The sequence below is a fragment of the Puma concolor genome, chromosome B3 (assembly GCF_028749965.1).
Source record: "Puma concolor isolate L17-30 chromosome B3, mPumCon1.1.hap2, whole genome shotgun sequence".
NCBI classification, from domain to species: Eukaryota; Metazoa; Chordata; class Mammalia; order Carnivora; family Felidae; genus Puma; species Puma concolor.
Window position 1 is genome coordinate 82,683,175 of NC_141672.1, and position 21,724 is coordinate 82,704,898.

General features: G+C 38.7%; 1 long non-coding RNA gene across 1 annotated transcript in view; it reads right to left on the minus strand.

Moving 5' to 3' along the window:
* LOC147580162 (uncharacterized) overlaps positions 1-21,724 on the minus strand; it is an 89,753-nt gene that overhangs the window by 35,793 nt on the left and 32,236 nt on the right. The window contains exons 2-3 of the long non-coding RNA XR_015251893.1: positions 17,583-18,349; positions 15,119-15,333 (exon numbers count right to left, since the gene is read on the minus strand). This is a non-coding gene — a long non-coding RNA (uncharacterized LOC147580162). The remainder of the gene's footprint in view (positions 1-15,118; positions 15,334-17,582; positions 18,350-21,724) is intronic.

Here is a 21,724-nt window from a genome sequence, read left to right on the forward strand (position 1 = left end):
TGCTTCAAACAAATCAGTTGGGGCACCTAGGTGGCTCGGTTGGTTAAGAGCCTGACTTCAGCTCAGGTCATGATCTCACAGCTGGTGAATTCAAGCCCCATGTTGGTCTCTGTGCTGACAGCTCAGAGCCTGGAGCCTGCTTCAAATTCCATGTCTCCGTCTCTTCCCCTCCCCCTCTCTCCCTCTCTTTCTCCCTCTCCCTCAAAAATAAACATTAAAAAATTAGAAAATAAATAAATAAGTCAATGGGTGTTACGAGTAAAAGGCAAGTTATCATGATTTGGGATTGTATCATATGGTTATGATGTAAATACATAGCAAGCATGTGCAGAGCCAGGCTAGAAGATTTATTTAGCACCTACTTTATTTTAACTGCATTAGGTGATCTTTTCAGGTAGGGTCACTATTTACAGTTTTTTTCTTACCAATTAGAGATGGTCACTCAAGAAGTGCATTTTGCTCAAATGAGCAGGCCATATAAAGTGTGATTGATTTCCTACAAGAACTCCTACCAGAGCAGAGGCTATACAGGAAGAAGGACTGTTCAGGAAAGACCTATTGAGGGAAAACACTTTTCCTGTGAACTATTTTCCCATCATATAATAATCACAGATGCATTCTGTTAGGGAAAAAAAATGGCTCCTCAATGTGAGAAGATTGTACCTAAGCATGCAGCAAGTCTTTTAAAATTATATATTTGAAGGGAAAAATATATAACTTTCATTAAACATTAATACCAACACTCAAGCCTTAACCACAACTATTTGTTACACTAAAAATAAGAAAACCAAAATACTGAAAGTGGAAAATATAGTCCTGAACCTTTGGCCACATTATCCACCTGATTCATTGTTATTTCCATTAAAAAGACAGGATTCCCTAATGTTTATCAATTTCTAAATTTTTCACAAAACCTAAGACCATCTCAATGTTCTGTGGTGATTATATTTTTTAAACTTTTTCTAGTCACTAAGTCTACGAACCATTTTCCAGATTCATTCACTTCCTGATAACTCTACAGTTAGTATGTGAGGACTCCTTTCTTAAAACATTTACACACACACACACACACACACACACACACACACACACACACACACGGTAACTCCATTCACGTCTTGCCTTGCAGAAAAAAAAAAAAGAAAAGAAAAAAAGAACACAAGGCTTGGAATGAACCAACACTGGAGTCATTAAATAAACACAGAATCTCCCAACATTAAAAATGCTCTATGATCTGAGTTACTGCCTAAACTCCCTCATAGAACATTCTAAAGGAGAGACAACATCAAGGTTGTTTTCCAATAAATATTTAATTCTCTATGGAGAGCTATGTAAACTTCTACCTCTATATGTGTCTAGTATGCAATGGCTTGAACTTACACATTGTGATATTTTTAGCAAAAGTGAAATTTTCATGATTTTGTTGGGACCATCAATCCCCAGAAAACTTAAAGAACCACTACCATAACTGCAGACTAGAAGATTCTCATGTGCATAAGGACTCTATAATAGGCATCCAACACAAAGCCTGATGCACTGTGCCCTTGTTGATCTTGCCATTCCCACAAATTTATTGGCTTGTTTATTTCACTGAGCTATTTAGCTTAATGATCGATCACATCCTCATCAGGGACTTTGAACATATCCAAAGGATGTGAGTTGAGTTAGGAAGTGCTGATCGCCGATTGTGGCTGAAGCTTGTGTGTAGATTTGAAGGTGCCTGGTCATCCAGACCATAACACAAAGGAGAAATTCTCCTCAAGGAGTTCAAGTAACTCCAAATTCTATTCATTCAGTGTTCTCCCACACAGTAAATAATTCGTCATAAGATTGACCAGAATTCATTAAGCAATAACATTTTTTCTTCCATGTTGTCCTCCTAATATGAAAATATTACTTGTAATCATAGAGCATAAATTAATAAGTGACTTTACTGGTAGCTGGTATAAATTTTTCTTAGACTAGCAGGCTCCCTAATATAATTCTCTTTATAGACTGGTGGTTAAGTATTTAAAAAAAAAAAAAAAAAAAGCCAGCTATGGTCAGATGGGGATGTGACCCTGGAACAAAGTGAGGCCAATTGGCTTGCAAGAGAACTCGTATCAAAAAGTATTCTGAGGGGCACCTGGGTGGCTCAGTCTGTTAAGCGTCCAACTTCGGCTCAGGTCATGATCTCACGGTTCATGAGTTAGAGCTCTGCATGGGGCTCTGTGCTGACAGCTCAGAGCTTGCAGCCTGCTTCAGATTCTTGTGTCTCCCTCTCTCTGCTCCTCGCCTGTTCACACTCTATCTCTGTCTCTGTCTGTCTCAAAAATAAATAAACCTTTAAAAAAAAAAAAAAAACAAGTATTTTGATTAAGCTCAGGGAAAGGAAATTCTTTAAAGGGACATAATTCACCCGAGTTAAAGGTGTACATTATCTTTGGGTCACTTTGCTCAGGAATATACAGCAGAGAATCACTCTAAGCAGAATAAAAGCTCCTTTCCTGACTCAGAGCCCTGCAGCAATGCCATCTGTGAATGGCTGCCAAGCCAGGAGCGTGCTAGAAAGGCATTTCTCACACACACACACAGAGAAACACCCAAGGTATGCTGTGATCACCACACAAACCAGTTGTGAGCAGATACGGGCCTGTGAAACAAAGTGCAATTTCTCCAAACAAATGCTCTGATCCAAACGGCCTCCTGGAAAGTATAAAATACAGTTAAATCTTGAATCGGTGTTACATTATTCACAATTTATAGTCAATCTCTACCCTGCCCCCTTTCCCAAGAACTTCATTCTAAATGACAATTTCAGTTTGGATTTTAATATTCCTTCCAGTGGACTTTTCCCTGCTGGAATTTAAATGATTAAAAGCAAACAGACCCACAGTCATTAGCCCTCATCCTTCTGGCGGCATTTTGTGCTGTCGGTATGTTTATTTTTCTGAAATCAATGGAATAGACCCCGTAACATTCTGATTTTCTCTCTGCCTTGAAAAAGAAAACTAATGTATGTTCCTCACACATAAATTAGATACTGATCTTGGAATATGCAGCTGTTAGAAAACTACACATCAACTAAACCAACTTGTTCACAAGAAAAGTGGTAAAAGAAAACTGTTTCTTAGATTTGCCGTTAGTGCTTCTTTAACCGACCAATTTAATTGATAGGAAACAACGCTAACCGTAACTAGCTGGGGGGTGGGGAGAGTTTTATACTCCAGCTTCAAAAATTTACAGAACTTACAATCTTTGATTTAAGGTTTTTCCCCGAAACTGGTTTTATCCTGAACATCTGCAATATTAGTTTCTCCTTTCATTGTGTAAAAATCTACTCATTCTTTTATAATCCACAGAGAATTCCTATTCCTTCTTTGCACACACTGGCCCAAATATAATTCTTTCCCTTCTCATCATCTCAAAAACAAAATAAAACAAAAACCTCATGGCAAACCTATTTAATTGCAGCTCAGAGGAGAATATGGAAAAAAATTAAAATCTAAATCATATACATAGTGGAAAAAGACATTATAAATCTAAAGCAAATTAATAACGTCAAAATGTTTGTTCTTTAGAACTGATGCACTTTGTAAAATTGAGAGAGTATCAGAATATATGGTTTGACTCTAAAGGAAGTAAAATATTCTGATATATGGTGCACACATTTCTAAAACATATTTCTCAAGAGAATTCATGAAAACTGATGTTTCATTTTCCTTACAGTACATTCTGAACCAAGTTTCCTCATAAAAGGAGAGCACCATACTTTCAGAATGAAAAGCAAGACGTTTTCTTTGTTTCATTTCCCTCTCCAACCACAGAAAATATAAAGCATTGACTAAATTGTTACTGCCTATTCCCTCGAAAGGGAAAAAAATGGAAGAATTATGCTTTTAAGCAAGGCAAAAAAAAAAAATCTCAAGTTAATTTCAGAGATTTTTCTGTGACTCGGGCCTCAGTGTTCAAAAGTAGCATTTCAGTGAGTTGCCTGGTGACTTTTCCCTTTATGCCTTCCTTAAAACACCAAAGTCCTCCTAGAAATAAAGCTGAGAGCACCATCCCTAGTCCTTTCAGAGATTTCCTGAAACAGACTGCTTGAGGCCAGATTCCAAACCTAGCTCAGTGCTTCCCAAACCTGGTTGCGTATCAGTATCATCTGGGGAGCTTTTAAAAAATGCAGATGCCCTGGGCACACCCCCTAGCGATTCTTATTCAATATAACTGGTGGAGGCCCAGGAATATGAATTTTTTAACACATCCCAAATGATTCTGATTTGGCTTGGAAAAACCATCAACAATACTAGATAAATGCTACTCCACTTACTGACGGAGTGGCCATGTTGATACTAACGCATTACGTCAACACCTACAGCCTCCCTCTTTGATAACAATCAGTTGATAAGGTTCCAATAAGCCATACTCATTTACATTCGTGCCTTTATAAAAACTGTTGTGGGAAAAAAAACATGAGAGAGACATCAGATGTTTTGTGATATTCTCTGGATTTCAAGATAGTATACAATCTTTTCCAAAGAGAACTTTTGAACTCTTATGTTATCCGACTTTTTTTTAACATTTTATTTATTTTTAAAATTTTTTAACATTTATTTATTTATTAGAGACAGAGAGAGACAGAGAATGAGCAGGGGAGGGGCAGAGAGAGAGGGAGACACAGAATCCGAAGCAGGCTCCAGGTTCTGAGGCATCAGCACAGAGCCTGATGCGGGGCTTGAACTCACGAACCCCGAGATCATGACCTGAGCCGAAGTCAGACACTTAACTGACTGAGCCACCCAGGTGCCCCACATTATCTGACTTTCAAAAGGCTACTCCATAAAAATGAATAGCATAGATCTGATCTTAATGACTTCATTCTTCCCCAGCCATCCGTCAATCCTCCACATCATCCAAGGTTTTGTTTGGGGTCTAGAGCTCAACCTAAACTTGTTCTATGGCCTTATCCAAAGATTATGAGAATAAATAACGTTTTCCACGATATGACCTAACATTGGGCTTACTGAATTTAAATGTGCCAATCTAAAATGAAATCCAAAACTTTAAACAAAATGCTGCCTGTTATCCAACAACATTGAATACGTCCAAACTTTCAACTGGCGTAGTAGAAAGATTTTGGCTGCTAAGGAATGAATCCTGGCCTTCCTGCTCCACATCTTTCATGTCACTTTTGCTAGGCTTCTGAATTTTTAAGCCACAGCTCCTTTATCTGCATAATAGGAATAATGAAGTCAGCCTTCCAGTGTTATTCTGAAGATTAAATGGGACAATGTGTGGAAACTGCTGTGTTCATAATAAATGCTCAACAATTATGAAGAGTCAGGCTTTGGTACTGGAAAGCCTTGAGCTTTTATTTCAGTTCTACCCCTTGCGCATTAGGGAATCCCTTAAATATTCTAAGTCTCAATTGTATCCCTTATAAATGGACGTAATAATAGTACCTGCTCCGTATGATGACAGCAAAGGACAATACACGTAGAGCATCTCATGTATTCCTCCAGGTTGCTGGCCCTTCGTAGGCATCATTAAATGGCAGTGATTTATTTTTACTTTCTTCCTCGACTTGCCCTCTGAAGATTTAGGAAGAAGTTTGCAGAAATGAAGACGATCTCAACTCTTTCACAGGTGAGGGCACTGAGGTCAAAGAGGCTAGGTGATTCCCTTCAGGTCATACGGCTGGTTAGTGCCAGAGCTGGGTCTCTAACTCCGAGTCCAGTATTGTCCTTACTATGGCAATACTTCTCTTACCTCCCTCAATGGAGAAGAATGCTATTTGTGACGAACCCAAATCACTGAGAAAACCATTACTTCATTACTCTCACGGCTAGAGAGTTCAGTTTTACTTGTCGGTTAAAATAAAAGCAACCAGATCACTGTTTGTTATAAAATACTACTATTAGGGGCATCTGGGTGGCTCAGTCAGCTAAGGGTCCGACTTCAGCTCAGGTCATAATCTCACAGCTCGTGAGTTTGAGTCCCGCATTGGGCTCTGTGCTGACAGCTCGGAGCCCAGAGCCTGCTTCGGATTCTGTGTCTCCCTCTCTCTCTGGCCCTCCCCCACTCACTCTCTCTCTCTCTCTCCCTCAAAAATAAATAAACATTAAAAAATTAAATTAAAACAATTTTAAAAAATTAAATAAAATACTACTATCCAAACGTAATAACGTAACTCCAACGCCAAAGAATGACCAAATCTGGTTAAGAATCAGAAAGAGGTATTGTTGTATTTTTTTTTTCCCAAATGCATATGAACGTGGACTCTGAGATGCCCTGCTCATTCTTGGGTTATTGGTTGTATCTAAACAGAAAACACACTCTCCTCATCTACCAACCACTGGAACACAAATCCCAGGAAGCACAGTCAGTACTCTCAGGGTGATGGATGACAGATGTAGTCAGGAGGCACTCACTATGCTCTGAGCAGAGGAAAGGTCCACAGAGATACGGGCCAAGAAAAGCTGCACATAAAACTTGAAAAGAGGGCCATGCATCTTCGGGAGTCCCTTTGGACGTCTTCTTTCACTAACGGAGGACTGCAACCTAAGTGGTTTTTGGCCACAGCAGAAAGCAACAAAAGGCCGCATGGCTGATTTTTCTTAAATGAAAAAAGAGGGGGTTATGCTATTTAAATTGCACGGTCCAGATGGTGTTTTCCATCCTTCATGCTCTTTTGGTTATGGCCATGTCTTGCCTATGGCTTTTGTGGCAGGACGCACTCACCAGTCAGCAATTTCACCACTGCTTGGGTCCAAATGAGCTATGGAGAAAGAAATTAGGGTGAGTGGAGAGGCCACAGCTGGGAGACATCAGCCACACTCAACAGGCCTCTCCTGCATACGTAAACAGAGCAGACCGAGGGAACGAGGGTGGAGAAACAAAATACTGAGGTTTACAGGGTAGTACTTGGGGCCTGCAGAATACAACTAGCCACATGACATGTGCCTACAGGTTCTCACCCAATTGCTGAAAATCCCTGAGTGTCTCTGAAAAGGTGGCTATTCAATTCCTCAGCCGAAACGTTCAAACGCTTTTCGATACCACAAAATATTTTTTCATGCACTTAAACTGTTCCTTAAATACCTAACTGAAAAGAGAGAAGCATTTAGTAAGTTTACTCTCGTGCAGGAAAGTGTCTCCTTTAATAATGGACTGTGTTAGCTGGATATGGAGTTCCTGCTGTGGTTTTAAATCTCTATCTTCACTGCAGTTCCCAGTTGAAAAATTCGGGGAATCAAAATGCACGTGGACCACTATCCTACCCTGTTTATTAGAAGAAACATTAAGGAATGTAACGTGTCTTTCATAGCATATTGCATTTGCACCTGAACTGTAAAAGGAAACTAATGCCTTTAGCGATGGATTATGGCTTTTTAAGTACCACTTTCCTTGCATAATACCGCAATAAAAAAAGAAAACATCCAAATGAGATATCAGCATTTTTTTTTTCCTACAGAGTGAAGGAAAAAAAAAATTTTAACTCCATAGTTGTGGTTCGTGTTCAGCCACCTGCTAGTATAACACGAAACTGTTTCTTTTTCACTTTGGCCAAAAGCAAAGGGTCACACTTCCCTTTCTCATTTGCTTTCCTCTAATGTCACAAAGAATGAGTATTAACTCAGCCTCCTCCGAAAATGAACAATAATGTGTGAATAAGAAACTCTTCACCACAATTCTGCTAGCCCACGATGCTTTTATGATGTGTTACCTAATCGGGTCCTCCCCAGGAAAGAACATGAAATTTAAATCGTGGCTTACATCAACAGCAAACGCTAATAAGCTCTGTGCAGTGTTCGCCGTGACATTTTTTTAGAATCTACCGTTCCTGCAAATACTGGGCAGAGCTTCTAAAACTCAGTTAATTATGGGGTTCGCTTTTTAATCATTTTCTTCGATGCTATTGAAATTATTTAAAAAAAAAAAAAAAGAAAAGAAATCCAATCTCATTTGCTTCTAGTTGGAATATGCTGGTTTTCTCGAAGACCAAATGTACTGAGACATAAAATTGCTCATACCCTTGGAAGCAGAACTTCTATGTCTGGAAATGTATTCTAAATCAGAGATTCAAACAAAGATTTCTGCAACTTTTTAATGTAACAGTGACACATAAGAAATAGGGTCACTGTCCGCAAGTAGAAAAAGGATCAAATCAATTATGGGATAGGACGGTTGGAAGGACATCGATTAATATTAGAAAATACAGCGAGACAATGTTAGGTTTTTCAAATGATACGTGCTATTTATAAACTTGATCCCCATGTTTTAAGTACATGTTTATTTGCGTTTATATGTACATGATGATTTACATCTATATATACAAAGAGGATGAAAGAATGGAAAGAAAAACCATTATTTTTATTTTCTACTTCAACATTGTCTGTGATTCCCAATTTTTTTTACAATGAACACAGATTGATGTTAAAATGAGAAAAAAAAATAAATGTAAAAAAGTATATTATAAATTTCAAAATTGGATATCCTGAAGAATTTTAAAATCATACATCTTGGAACTGAAAGAAATCCCATCTGGCCTAGTCTTTTATTAAAAAAAACTCAGATGAGGCCCAGAGATCTTAACTGATTTGTCTAAGGAAATAGTTGAAAGATTCTACCTGTTTTTAATTGAAAAACAGTGCCATTAACTTGTAAGAAAGACTGACTGTGCAGGGCACCTGGGTGGCTCAGTGGGTTAAAAGCGTCTGACTTCAGCTCAGATCAAGATATCATGGTTTGTGGGTTCGAGCCCCACGTCAGGCTCTGTGCTGACAGCTCAGAGCCTGGAGCCTGCTTCCAACTCTCTGTCTCCCTCTCTCTCTGCCCCTCCCCTGCTTGTTCTCTCTCTCTCTCTCTCTCTCTCTTTCTCTCTCTCAAAAATAAACATTAAAAAAATTTTTTTTCAGAAAGACTGAATGTGCTACTTCAAAGACCTGTATCCACCCACCATCAACTTGCAGGTTTCTTCTAATATCAAGGACAAGTGCTAAGATTTGAGATGAGTGATAAAATCCACAGCATCTGAACTGGGTGAACCCCAGAGATCACCTAGCGCAGCATTTCCACACCACGTTCAATGGAATGACTGGTTCAGCGATGGTTTCAAGGAGCCTTCTCAGGGGAACAAGGACACTGAGCACGTACAGCTACTTCCACTAGCACAATGCCATGGTCAGTTGTTTTAAATGATGCGTCTTAATTTAGAGTCCTCTAAAAAAACAAAATGTAGGTGCAGGTATTTTGTTTGGGAGATCAGCCCAGGAAATGCTGCGAGGGAAATGAAGATGAAAATGAGTAAGACGATGGAAATTAATAGAGGTGTGTTGGTGTGGGGGTTACCACTGTGGAAAAATGAGGATCCTTTTGGCCGGGGACCCTCAGAGGTTGAGGAACATGCCTTAAAATTGGGTCACTGTAGATGGTAAAGCTAAATTATTTTTTTAAGTTTGTTTATTTTTTTGAGAGACAGAGAAAGGGAGCAGGGGAGGGGCAGAGAGAGGGAGAGAGAGAAAATCCCAAGCAGCTCCGCACTGTCGGCCCAGAGCCCAATGTAGGGCCTGAAGTTACAAGCCTTGGGATCATGACCTGACCCAAAGACAGATGCTTAACTGACCTAGCCACCCAGGCGTCCCTAAAGCTAGACTATTTGTCCACTAACTCTTGTTCCACACTGATTGCTGATCCATCCTGGAAGGTTAACTCACCGGGTCTTGCCTCCCCACCCGGCTGAGCACTCCTCTGGAAACTATCCTGGGTTGAGGGATGCAGGTGGACCATGAAAGAGTTCACTTAAACTCATGAGGTCATGGGGAGGACATAGGCTTAGAGGCAGGTTAGACCTGAGGGTGAAACATGGCCACCTACACAACTTGGGGCAGGATATTAAATCTACACGAAAATCAACTTTTTTTGTTGAAAAAGGAACAGCATTGTAAATGAACATTTTCATTAGGTTTTCATTCCCTTCCAACCTCCTTAGAATATCAAGCAATTTTCTATTGTGCCAGGTCACTAAGCAGGGCTGCTAAGAGCAGCAGTCTACTGTTCCTACCATTTGAATCGGGCACAAAATGTGAATTTTAAACTATGCTCTGTCACTTGCCATGTATGGTATTCCAACCATGAGCACTCATTTATCTTTTATGATAATTACCACTTATGCTAATTGGATGGGTGCCTGTACCGTTCGGGAATATTTTAGATCAATAATATCTGTGTTATAGGGGTGCCTGGGTGGCTCAGTTGGTCAAGCGTCCAACTTCGGCTCAGGTCATGATCTCACAGTCCATGAGTTTGAGCCCCGCGTCAGGCTCTGTGCTGACAGCTCAGAGCCTGGAGCCTGCTTCAGATTCTGTGTCTCCCTCTCTCTCTCTGCCCCTCCCCTGCTCATTCTCTGTCTCTCTCTGTCTAAAAAATAAAAACATTAAAAAATTTTTAAAAAATAATATCTGTTATAATGAAACTGTGAGTGAATATTAGAACTTTGAAATTTCATAATCACAATTAACACCACACTGGCTAGTGCTTAATATGTACTAAGCAACCTTTACAGTGGACTTAACACAGTTTATCTCAAGAAAGATCAATAATAATATTTGCAAGGTGCTATTGATAAGTTTATTTTACTGACGAGAGAAGTTTGAACTGAAAGAAGGTCAGCATCTTGGCCATGATTGTGTAATGCAGATGCAACATAACCGGAGCCCCAACCTAGATCGAATGAATCTAGAAATAGTGCAATAACTACGCTCCATTCCTTTCCACTTTATTGGTACTTGGACAGACTGCATGCATGCAAGTGAACTCAATCTACAAACCCCCTAATCACCAATGGGCTAAGGCAGTGTTCTAAAAATCAATAGTGGCTTAACAGAAATGACCAACATTCTACTTTAACAGGGCACCACTAGGGGCGCCTAGGTGGCTCAGTCGGTTAAGTTCTGACCCTCGATTTTGACTCAGGTCATCATCTCTGGGTTTGTGAGGTCGAGGGTTCATGAGATTGAGCCCCATGTTGGGCTCTGCACTGACAGATTGTCTCTCCTTCTCTCTCTGTCTTCCTCCCTCTCAGCCCCTCCACTGCTCGTGCTCCTTCTCTCTCAAAATAAATAAATAAACATCAAAAAATAAAGTAAAATAAAAAACAGAGCACCACCATCTGCCATTCAAGTTTGTCATTCCCAGTCTTATTTTGGTTCCTTGGAGCCAGACAGATCTGGGTTCAAATTCTAGTCCAGCCCTTCATATCTGTGTAATGTCACACAAATGGCTCTGCTCCCACGTGGCTTAGTTCCCCAAAATGCTCAATTTACGGAGCTGGCAGAATACAAAAATTAATAAATACGCATTTGAAGTGTCTCAGAAATAGCACATGCCCATAAAAGCATAGAGAGAAATTACTACTTCCCAAAATCACTGCGTGTCTGTTGACTTCTTAGAATGCTCTGGACTCCAAGACTAGTATCATAAATGTCCCATTACTCAAAGTACATGAAAATGTCACTACTGTACTAATTAGGCATCTCTGTTGTTATGGCCAGTTTTCACAGCTAAAATGTTGTGCTTAGTTTTCACACTAAGTTAAAACCGGTCCAAAATTCCTGAATAAGCATCAATTTTTAGATTTATGTGGAATATCTATTTATCTATAGACAGAGAACAAGTAGTCGTACATACATACGCAATCTACGAACCCCCAAAATATATATATATGCATGTATTTAATATGTATAAATAAAATAACTTACTCTTGCCTTACATAGGCTGCTAAAGAAAACATGCAATTTCACCACTCCCAAAACATAATGAATTTATGAACTCATCTTGCTGAATGGATGAAGTGGTAGTAGCAAAGAGTTAAGAGTCAAAAGAGGGTGGAGGAAATAAAATTAAGAAATGAAAAGCTATTCTGAAAATGCTGTGATTGCCCATCAGTGAAGTCATTTTGGAAAAATAGCCTATGGGTAAAATTGTAAACACCATATGTTTTTGAATATTGAAGCGTTGTCTAAGAAAATTACTGAAAATAGAAAAACCTGAATCCCAAGATTACTTTGCATTGGCAGATATATCCATAATATTAATACCCGTTTCCTTTAACACCTTGCTGTTTCTGCAAATGGTTATCTATACTAACTAAAATGAAGGCCACAAAGAATTTATGTCTTTATTGAACTTTATAAATTCCATACTTATTGGAAAAGAATGAGCTTCCAGCAAAAAAAAAAAAAAAAAAAAAAGCTTGTATTTAATCCACAGCTGTGTTTTTGGTGTTTCTGTCATTAACACACTGTGACCTTTCTGTGTCTGAGATTTCTCACAGAAACCCAAGCAAAATGGTGCTGTTTGTCCTCTAAATTTATTCCAAAAGAAGTTATAAGTGGGATTAGATAGTGTAAAATAAAAACCATTGTGCATCTATAAGTAGATCATATTTTACATTTTTAGTGTCCTCAGTGACTCTTTGTTTTTCAGACTCTTGAGAAGAAATATAGACAACATCACAGATGGATGCAAGCTTCAGTATCATTTTGCATAGGTAGTATTTTGTCATAGTAGCAAACCTAACGGACTAGGTCTAAAGGCGGTAGAAAGGTGATGCCTGGCATGATCCACACTAGTGTTTGATTAGATAGATATAACGTTCGTAGTAAATCATGTCCTAAAGCTACTTTCTGGGGAAACACCAAAAGAAACAATATGGACTCCAAAAGGCATTTTCTCACAGTGTTAGTGTATACATCAGTCAACCATCACATGGTTTGGGAATGGTATAAATTTTCGCGCGTCGATTTCAGCAAGTGTATCAGTCTTAATGCTTTCAGCTGTTGAGCAACACATTTATCAAACTCATTCACATGCAATTTAATGAGTTTATAAAAGTGCTTAACAAAAGGTGGTTTAACACTAGTTAATACAGACTCGCATGAACAATCATTTCCTTTGAGTGCCTATTAATTGGACAAACAGAGCTCAACAAATAAAAGTGCTGTGCGATGTGGGCAAATCCTTCAACCACTCTGGTGTGCAGCACGTTCAGGCAGAGTGTGTGGACTGCTCGATTTGTAGTGCCCTCCTAACCCTAACACATTATGAACTGTCATTTTATGTATCTCTTTTCATAGATTAAGCTCAATTTGAGGGTAGAATCGTACTGAATGAGAAAGTTAAAACATGGTGTAATGTTTTTTGGAAAGTTTTGGAAATGTTTTCTTTCTGGATTATTTCCATTCTTCCTCTCATACTTGCTCACTTACATATTTACCTAACCAGGCAAAAAATAAGTCCATTTTCCTTTAACAATTAATTTATGTATGACATATTTTTACATTTTTTAATTATATTTCTATTTATATCGCTCCACGCCATTAAAAAGTAATCTCTCTGAGGGGCGCCTGGGTGGCCCAGTTGGTTAAGTGCTGACTTTGGCTCAGGTCGTGATCTCACAGCTCGTGAGTTCCAGCCCCATGTCGGGCTCCGTGCTGACAGCTCAGAGCCTAGAACCTACCTCAAATCCTGTGTCTCCTCTCTCTCTCTCAAAAATAAAATAAACATTAAATTTTTTTTTAAAAAGCGACCTCTTTCAGAACAAGATCCATGCCTATTTCTTTTTTTATGTTCTTATTGTACTTAGCAAAGTGATTTATTCATAAGATGTGTCCATTAAACATTTTTTTTCAACGTTTTTTTTAATTTATTTTGGGACAGAGAGAGACAGAGCATGAACGGGGGAGGGGCAGAGAGAGAGGGAGACACAGAATCGGAAACAGGCTCCAGGCTCTGAGCCATCAGCCCAGAGCCTGACGCGGGGCTCGAACTCACGGACCGCAAGATCGTGACCTGGCTGAAGTCGGACGCTTAACCGACTGCGCCACCCAGGCGCCCCGATTAAACATTTTTAAAGAAATAAACGTTGTCTGAGAATATCAGTTTAGTGAGAGCTCCGACGTCTGCCTCTCCCAGCCGCTGTCATGCTCACTGAGGCTGTGTATAAGAAATAATCTGAAATCCAGACTGGAGACTTTCTCCACTGTTGCCTTTTTTCCATTGCTCTAAGCTATTTCAGAAATCATCTGCTCTTGCTCTCTACCCTCTTGGCTTTGAGAATTGGTTTACACTCCTTGTTTTGTTCCATTTGGCTTTGGCACCTCTTCCCACACTGTTTACCTTGCGTACTGACCTTGGAAACCCCTAAGATTTGCCTCTGCTAATTGTCTCCGCCTCCTTTGGCTCCAAATTCCAAATCGTTGCCCAGACCAGGCCTCTGAGACACCACCTGCCCCATCTTGTGGAAGGGAGTTCATATTTGATTTCTTTGGATAAAATCCATCTTATCAGGTTCATCCAAATATCCTAGTTGTTTGTAATGGGCCTTTGAAACCCAGACAGCAAGATAGGAGGTTTCTAGCTGTGAGGGTGAAGAGACCATTCATTCACTGGGTCCCAGTAACAAGTGCCTATGTTGAAATAAAGCAGTGAGGAAAGGATGCGCTTCTTAATAGGATGTATAAAGAACATGGAAAAATAGTTAAGAATTAAGGAAGCTAAAATATAACTAAATTATAGAGCCTAGGAGATCAAAGAACTCCAGAGCTTTAAATAAATAAAAGATCTAATGAAAACCTTCACTCAACATAAATCTGCCTTATAAAATATTTCTGATACATGATCATTCAGACTCTATTTTAATATTCCCAGAAATAAAGAGCTAAATAAGGCAATAGCTTACAAATTCTGCATTGAATGGAAATCTGCATTCAGTAATTTGCCCCCGTGTTTGTCCCTATGCAGCCCTTTGAAACCACCCCCCACCCCCCCACACACAAATTCCTTTCTTTTCCAAGTGATAACTCTTCAAATATTGTAAGATGGCCATGACAGCCTCCACTACCACCATCTTTGTGCGTGTGATTGTATACGATATCCATGCGGAGAGCTCATTTTAAGAGCTCTCTTACCCTGCCTCAGTAGGCAAGTACTTTACACATCTTATCTCTTATCGTAACTTACGAAGTGATTGTTATTTTCACTCTGGGTTCATGTTTCACTTTGCAGAGCATGATTTCTACCATACACTAATAATGTGGCCTTTAAGCGTGAATTTTAAAATGAGGAAGATGATACCTACTTCATACATTTGTTGCAAGGCGGACATGAATCAAAGTTTATTGTAAGAACGAAGTGAGGTCAAGGTTGGAAAGCACAGGATTCTCCGCAAACTGAGACTGTCCTTAGGCATCAGCAGTAACCGCTTTCAAGCCAGGCATCTTCAGTCTGATATTTGTGCAACTGGCTTCAAATCCTTCTCTAATTATAAAAAATTAGACACCGCCAGTGTAAAAACTGAAACAGAAAGAAGTAGAACTAAGAGACGCCACACAGTAGAACATAGAGCATTTGCTGCGTATCTGCTGAATCTTTTATTTGCATAGAATTTTAATTGTTTATATAGATGAAGATCATCCAGTGGTGTTCTGGGTTTTTAACATTAATATACGGGTGTCTTACCGTGTCATTGGAAACTATCTCTTCATAAGTTCCATGTTGATGGATGCATGATCAAGTGAATGTGTCATGACTCTAGTAACTTGAGTTCCTCATTCGGAAATTTACTTATTTTAAACACTTCACTATTATAAACAACTATGTAACAAACCTGTTTATCCATAAATATTACTATTTTTAATGTTTACTGGAATACAGCTCAGATATTTTTTAAAAGAGACAATCTTGATAAATATATTTCAGTTGATACTGTTAGCCAAAATGCAAGGTTTCAAACATATCGTATAGTTTATCCCCTATATTTATCCCATATATATAATATCTATATATTATCCCATAACGACTCAATGGGTCCAATGTTTTAATGTCTTTTTCACAGTCCTGCAACTTCTACAAATATGATGTGTCTGCCTAAGTCTTCATTCAAATTAGTCATGTGAACTCTCAGGAAGAAGTATCTAGGATAGACACTTTTGACAGGTCACTGGAGACACCACTCCAGTTTGACATTGGTTCATTAATCAAAGCTGGGAATATTTTTTCTTTTTTTTTTAATTTTTTCTTTTTAATGTTTATTTTTGACAGAAAGAGAGAGACAGAGCATGAACGGGGGAGGGGCAGAGAGAGAGGGAGACACAGAAGCCGGCTCCAGGCTCCGAGCTGTCAGCACAGAGCCTGACGCGGGGCTTGAACTCATGAACCTTGAGATCATGACCTGAGCTGAAGTCGGACGCTCAACCGACCGAGCCACCCAGGCGCCCCGTAACTGGGAACATTTTTCAAATAGCTAAAAGTTTACTAACTGTACTATCAAGTAGTCCACGTGTCTCTGTATCATCAACAAGATGGTAAAATTTCTTCCAAAATATGCTATCACAAAGTAGATGCATCTTATATGTATTCAAATAAATACATGGAATTTGAAACCACATGTCAAATTTTAGAGGTAAACCATTTTAAAATAGCTATCAGTAGCTATTATGAATTAACAATCAGGTCTATCTCATTTCAACTGCCTAGACATTTATTCATACAATATTTAGAGTACTTGTTACGGACCTTGCCCTATGACCCATGTATGTTTTCAATAGAAAAAAAAAAAACAAAAAACAGTAACGCTGCTTGGAAAATCAGGTTTACTGTTGTAAAAAGCATAGGGGCGCCTGGGTGGCTCAGTTGGTGAAGTGTCCAACTTCAGCCTAGGTCATGATGTCGCCGTCTGTGGGTTTGTGCCCTGCATGGGGCTCTGTGCTGACAGCTCAGAGCCTGGAGCCTGCTTTGGATTCTGTATCTCCCTCTCTCTCTGCCCCTCCCCTGTTCACGCTCTGTTCTCTCTCTGTCTGTCAAAAATGAATAAACATTAAAAAAAAATTTAAAAAGCATAGACAATTATTATTAGATAATTTGTTTCTTAAATATAAAGGCATGGGTGGTTGCATGGATGGCTGGATGGATGGACGGACGGGTGGATGGATGCGATATAATATCTAAAATGTTTGCAACATCTTAAAGCTTTTAAGGTCAATAGTACATTGTCCTGCATCCACTGAACTTTACTTGTGGGCTGACAGGCAGGTCTTATCGAAGTACATGTTTGCTAAAAGAATCAGTTCTCCTCTGTTAGGCCTAAATACTATATAATGGTAGCATTGTTTTGTTCCACTGCTTAATAACTGAAATGTTTCAATGGATACATTGTATTCTGCAAATATGATTCTTCACACAATAAAAATAATTTCAAGATATTAGATTTTAGATATTAGTTTATCACTAAAATATTATTTATTCAAAGCGCTGCCTTACAAATGAGCTTTAAAAGAATTACTCGTTCTTTTCTTGTGATGGATAAAATAAGGGTGACAACATTAAACAAGCCTCTCCGCACTACCCAGAAGACTCCATCCAATGTCATTCTGGGTTTTTGTCATAACTTAAAGGGAAACTTTTATAATATCTAGAGCCCATGATGTCCTGCAAATAATGAAGAAGGATGTTCCAAATTCCTTACAGCAGAAAACCATTTAGACGACACCAAACTTGTTTCCAAATGGAACAGCCATCTACAGAAAGAAAAGTTATGGCATTACCTTATTAATCTGAAGAGACTTGGGAGAAGCTTCTGCTGGCAACTCCTGCCATTGTCGCTACCGAAAACCCAGCTGGTGTCAGTATCATATCCTCCAGGAACACGGGCCACGGAGCTGGGCTGACGTTTGCTGCTGCTGCTGCTGCTGGAGCCACTCCTGTTGTTGGCGGCTTTGCTCCCCGGAAGCTTCGTGCACCGTATCTGCGCAGCCCTCCTGGAGTTGCGTCTTCTGGTGCTTACCGATCCCAGGGCCGACCACCAGCCTCTCACGGAGATGTCTTACGTTAACCTGCTCACCATCATTCTGGGTAGCACAGACTCTCCTCTGTGCTATGTGGGCATTGCCATCCCGTGCCACAATAAGGGAGCTCACTCAGCGGGTCTGAGGTGGTAAATACACGCCTAGGGAAGTTCTGAGCATGCGTGGCGCCGCCACCCTGTGAACTCCTGCAGGAGGCCACGCCTCATCTCTCCTTCCGTGGAGATCCTGCTTCCAGAAGATTGGAAAGGAAGAGGGGCCGCTGCTGAAAAGGCTGTAACAAGGAGGAATTTGAAGGTGGGTGGACTGCTTTAGCTGCTGAGCTCACTGCTACTCAACCTGAGGGAGGAGCCTGGTCCTGTCCTCTGTCCCTATTCAGTCGTTCCCTACTGTGGACTGGAGCACTTAGCCAACCACTGAGGTCTGGTTTGCAGCTCCCTATGCTCAGGCCGCTGAATGGATAGGAACAACCAATCACTGAGTGGCCTTAAGCTGTTCTTCCACAGGCTCTAAAACAGGAAATGGAAATCAGGTTGACAAAAATGCAAGTTTCAAAAAAAGTATTAAAGGGGATCTTTCTTACCTTTCTAACATTTGAAAACACAGCCTCTTTATCCAGCATGTTACAGGAGCTACGCAGTTTTTCTGATCTCTATTTCGAACTTACTCGTCTTTATTTTAATTCTTCTTTAGTTCGTTATCTCAAAGTTAAGGTTTCTTATAATTTGTCTCCAACACAGGATACAATGAAAAGTATATTGAAGGGGAGAGAGGCAATTTGGTTTGAATAATCACTGTTAAAGGTACTACCTCAATTTTTTTAAGTATATTAAAATGAGAAAATAGTTGAAACCCACTGGACAACCATTGAGGTGTTACCTACAGGTTCTGTTTGTATGACCAGGAGACTGTAAGTTTATGCAGAACAAAGGCAGAATCTTTACCTGTCATTTTCTTCCACTGGAACAATGTCTTTGTTGTCCATGACAGGGTAAATGAGCATTTATAACCAGTAAAGAAACCGTATATGAGGAAAAGAAGTAGTTATGGTAGGAAACCAACACGTATTGAGCTCCTCCTATGTGCCAACTGGCATTGCTTTAACTCTCACAAAAACTACAACGCGGTATATTAAATGCTCAGAGGAGCCGAGTCATTTTCCCTGGGCCTCATAGGTAGTAAGTGACACAGCCCCGTTCTGACTTCAGATTTCAAGCTCTCTCTCATTAACCATGCTGCCTCTCAGCTACCAGATGGTCTTTCATGAAGAAAGTAAAAACCTGTTGAGAAGATATTATGAAACATCTTAAGACATTTAAAAATATTTAGTATTTTTATTTATTTATATATTTTATATTTATTTATCTTTTTTAATATATATAGAAGACACAATTATTCCCATATCACTGTGATTAAAATAAACAATATTAATCTCCACATTTTTATGCTTTCAAGCTTTAAGTTGCCTCTCTTGGAACCCCTGATGGCATGTAGACACATGACATTGAGTTTCTTTTCATAACCGAACAGTTTCCTTTTATAGTCATAATACACTATATATTAGCGTAGCATCACAGGATTATCAAGGTTGCTAAGCAGCCCTTCTCCATGGTCTGAGAAACTCTAGATCTTTATTTCTGTAGCACAGGATTAGGAGGAAAATATCAACTCCAAATGTCAAGGTAATTGAATCATAGCAATATCCAGAATCCTAAGCAAACCAACCCCTCTTAAATCAGAGCTATGACAGCATCAAGAATGAAAAATGCAGATTATTTTTGACACTCCTTTTCTTCATTGTAATCGTTCTCCTTGCTTTGCTTTGCCTCTTCTTGTTTATTTATCAAATATTTATTGTGCATTTATTATGTTCCTGGCATTTTGCTGGGACCTTTGCCAACTTCTGGTGAGAGAGAGTAGTGAAAATTAAATATTAGAAAAGAGTGTGTTATCTAATGCTTTGATGAAATTCCCCAGTCATGCTGAAAAAAAAAAAAAAAAATCTCATCGGGAACAAATAGAAAAAGAAGTTCCAGAACAAAATTAAAAAATAATAATGATAGACAGATAGATAGATATTGACCTTATACCTAAAAGGGAAACTAAGTTTAGGACTTGTCAATTAAACATGGGATGAGCAACATCAAAATATCTGCTATTCTCATCAAGCATCATTCTTGAAATTTTGACTGATTTCAAGAAGATATAAATCAGAAATAAGAGATGTTACTATTAGAAAATACAAGGCAAAATGATGATAATTTGCAATGACTAGAACCCCACACATAAGAGAATCAACACAAAAATGTTAGAATTAATAGGATAAGGGGGCGCCTGGGTGGCGCAGTCGGTTAAGCGTCCGACTTCAGCCAGGTCACGATCTCGCGGTCCCTGAGTTCGAGCCCCGCGTCAGGCTCTGGGCTGATGGCTCGGAGCCTGGAGCCTGTTTCCGATTCTGTGTCTCCCTCTCTCTCTCTGCCCCTCCCCCGTTCATGCTCTGTTTCTCTCTGTCCCAAAAATAAATAAACGTTGAAAAAAAAAATTAAAAAAAAAAAAAAAGAATTAATAAGATAAATAAAATAACCAAATATAAGATCCTTGTTTCAGCTATTTTGGAAATTTTACACGTACAAAAAAGTTGAAATAGTAATATAATGACCATCTGCATTTTTTAAACCAAGATTAAACAATTGTTAAAAGTTTTTGCCACATTTGCTTTTTATCTCATTTTATCTATACATCTATGTTTGTATATTTTCCCTCTCCCCCTCTCTCTCTCTCTCTTTAATTTTTTTTTTTTTTTTTTGCTAAGGCCTTTAAGAGAAAGTTAACAAACATTTCAATACTTCATTCCTAAAACTTCAGCACGTATACAAGCATTTTTTAAAAGTGGATATCTTCACACATATAAGCAGTAACTAGTTAGAACTATAGTGAAAGAGATATCATTTGCAATAACAACAAAAAATTAATGACCTTATTGAGAAATATGTTGGATCCAAATATCCAAGTGAGGAAAAGTTTTTTAAAAATTTGCTGAGCTATATAAAAGACAAACTACAGTTCTGGATAAAAGACAACATACAATAAAATTCCCATTTTTCCCAAATTAATTCATATGTGCACATCACACAAAATCCAAACAGAATTGTATTGCCATATTTTTAAAACCTTAACAAAATCTTTCTAAAATTGATCTGAAAAACATCAGGCAAAAACCAAAAATATAGTTTTGAAAATAAATAAGGAAAGAAGACTAATCCTATACTTAGGCTTCCTAGTGAACCAGGGACCATACCTACTGGCATTAGAGCAAAAGTCAAGCCCCATTTTATCACTTCAACTTCTTTGACCTTGAAGAGGTGATTAGCTTCTTGGATTTTTGAGTTCCTCATCTACAAAGTAGACACAAAAACATTTATCATGCAGGGTTATGTGAGGATTCCAAACAGCCCTCTTGAAGAAAGCAGTACAATGTCCAGGCGATGACCAAAAAAAGTCAGTATATGTTTTAGAGGTATTTTTCAGCTCTTCTGGGATTACACACTATGACTACTTTGGATCTCAAATAAATTTCAGTTCTATGTAAAGTTGGGATGTTATAAAATATACATATATGCTACAAAATTTAAATATTAAAAAATAAGGAAAGAGAAGCCAACCATAAAAAAAGGAAATGTAAAATAACATTTAACAAATCTCCAGGGCAGAAGCTTTTTACCTTTAGGATGATACAATAAATTATAAAATTTATGCTCAGAAAAAAATTTTGGAAGAAAACATATCCAGGTATTAGCAATTGTTGTCTTTGGGTGGTGGAACTATGAATAATCTTTTCCTTTATTCAGCTTTTCTGCATTTTCCAAGAGCTGAAAGAAGCATAT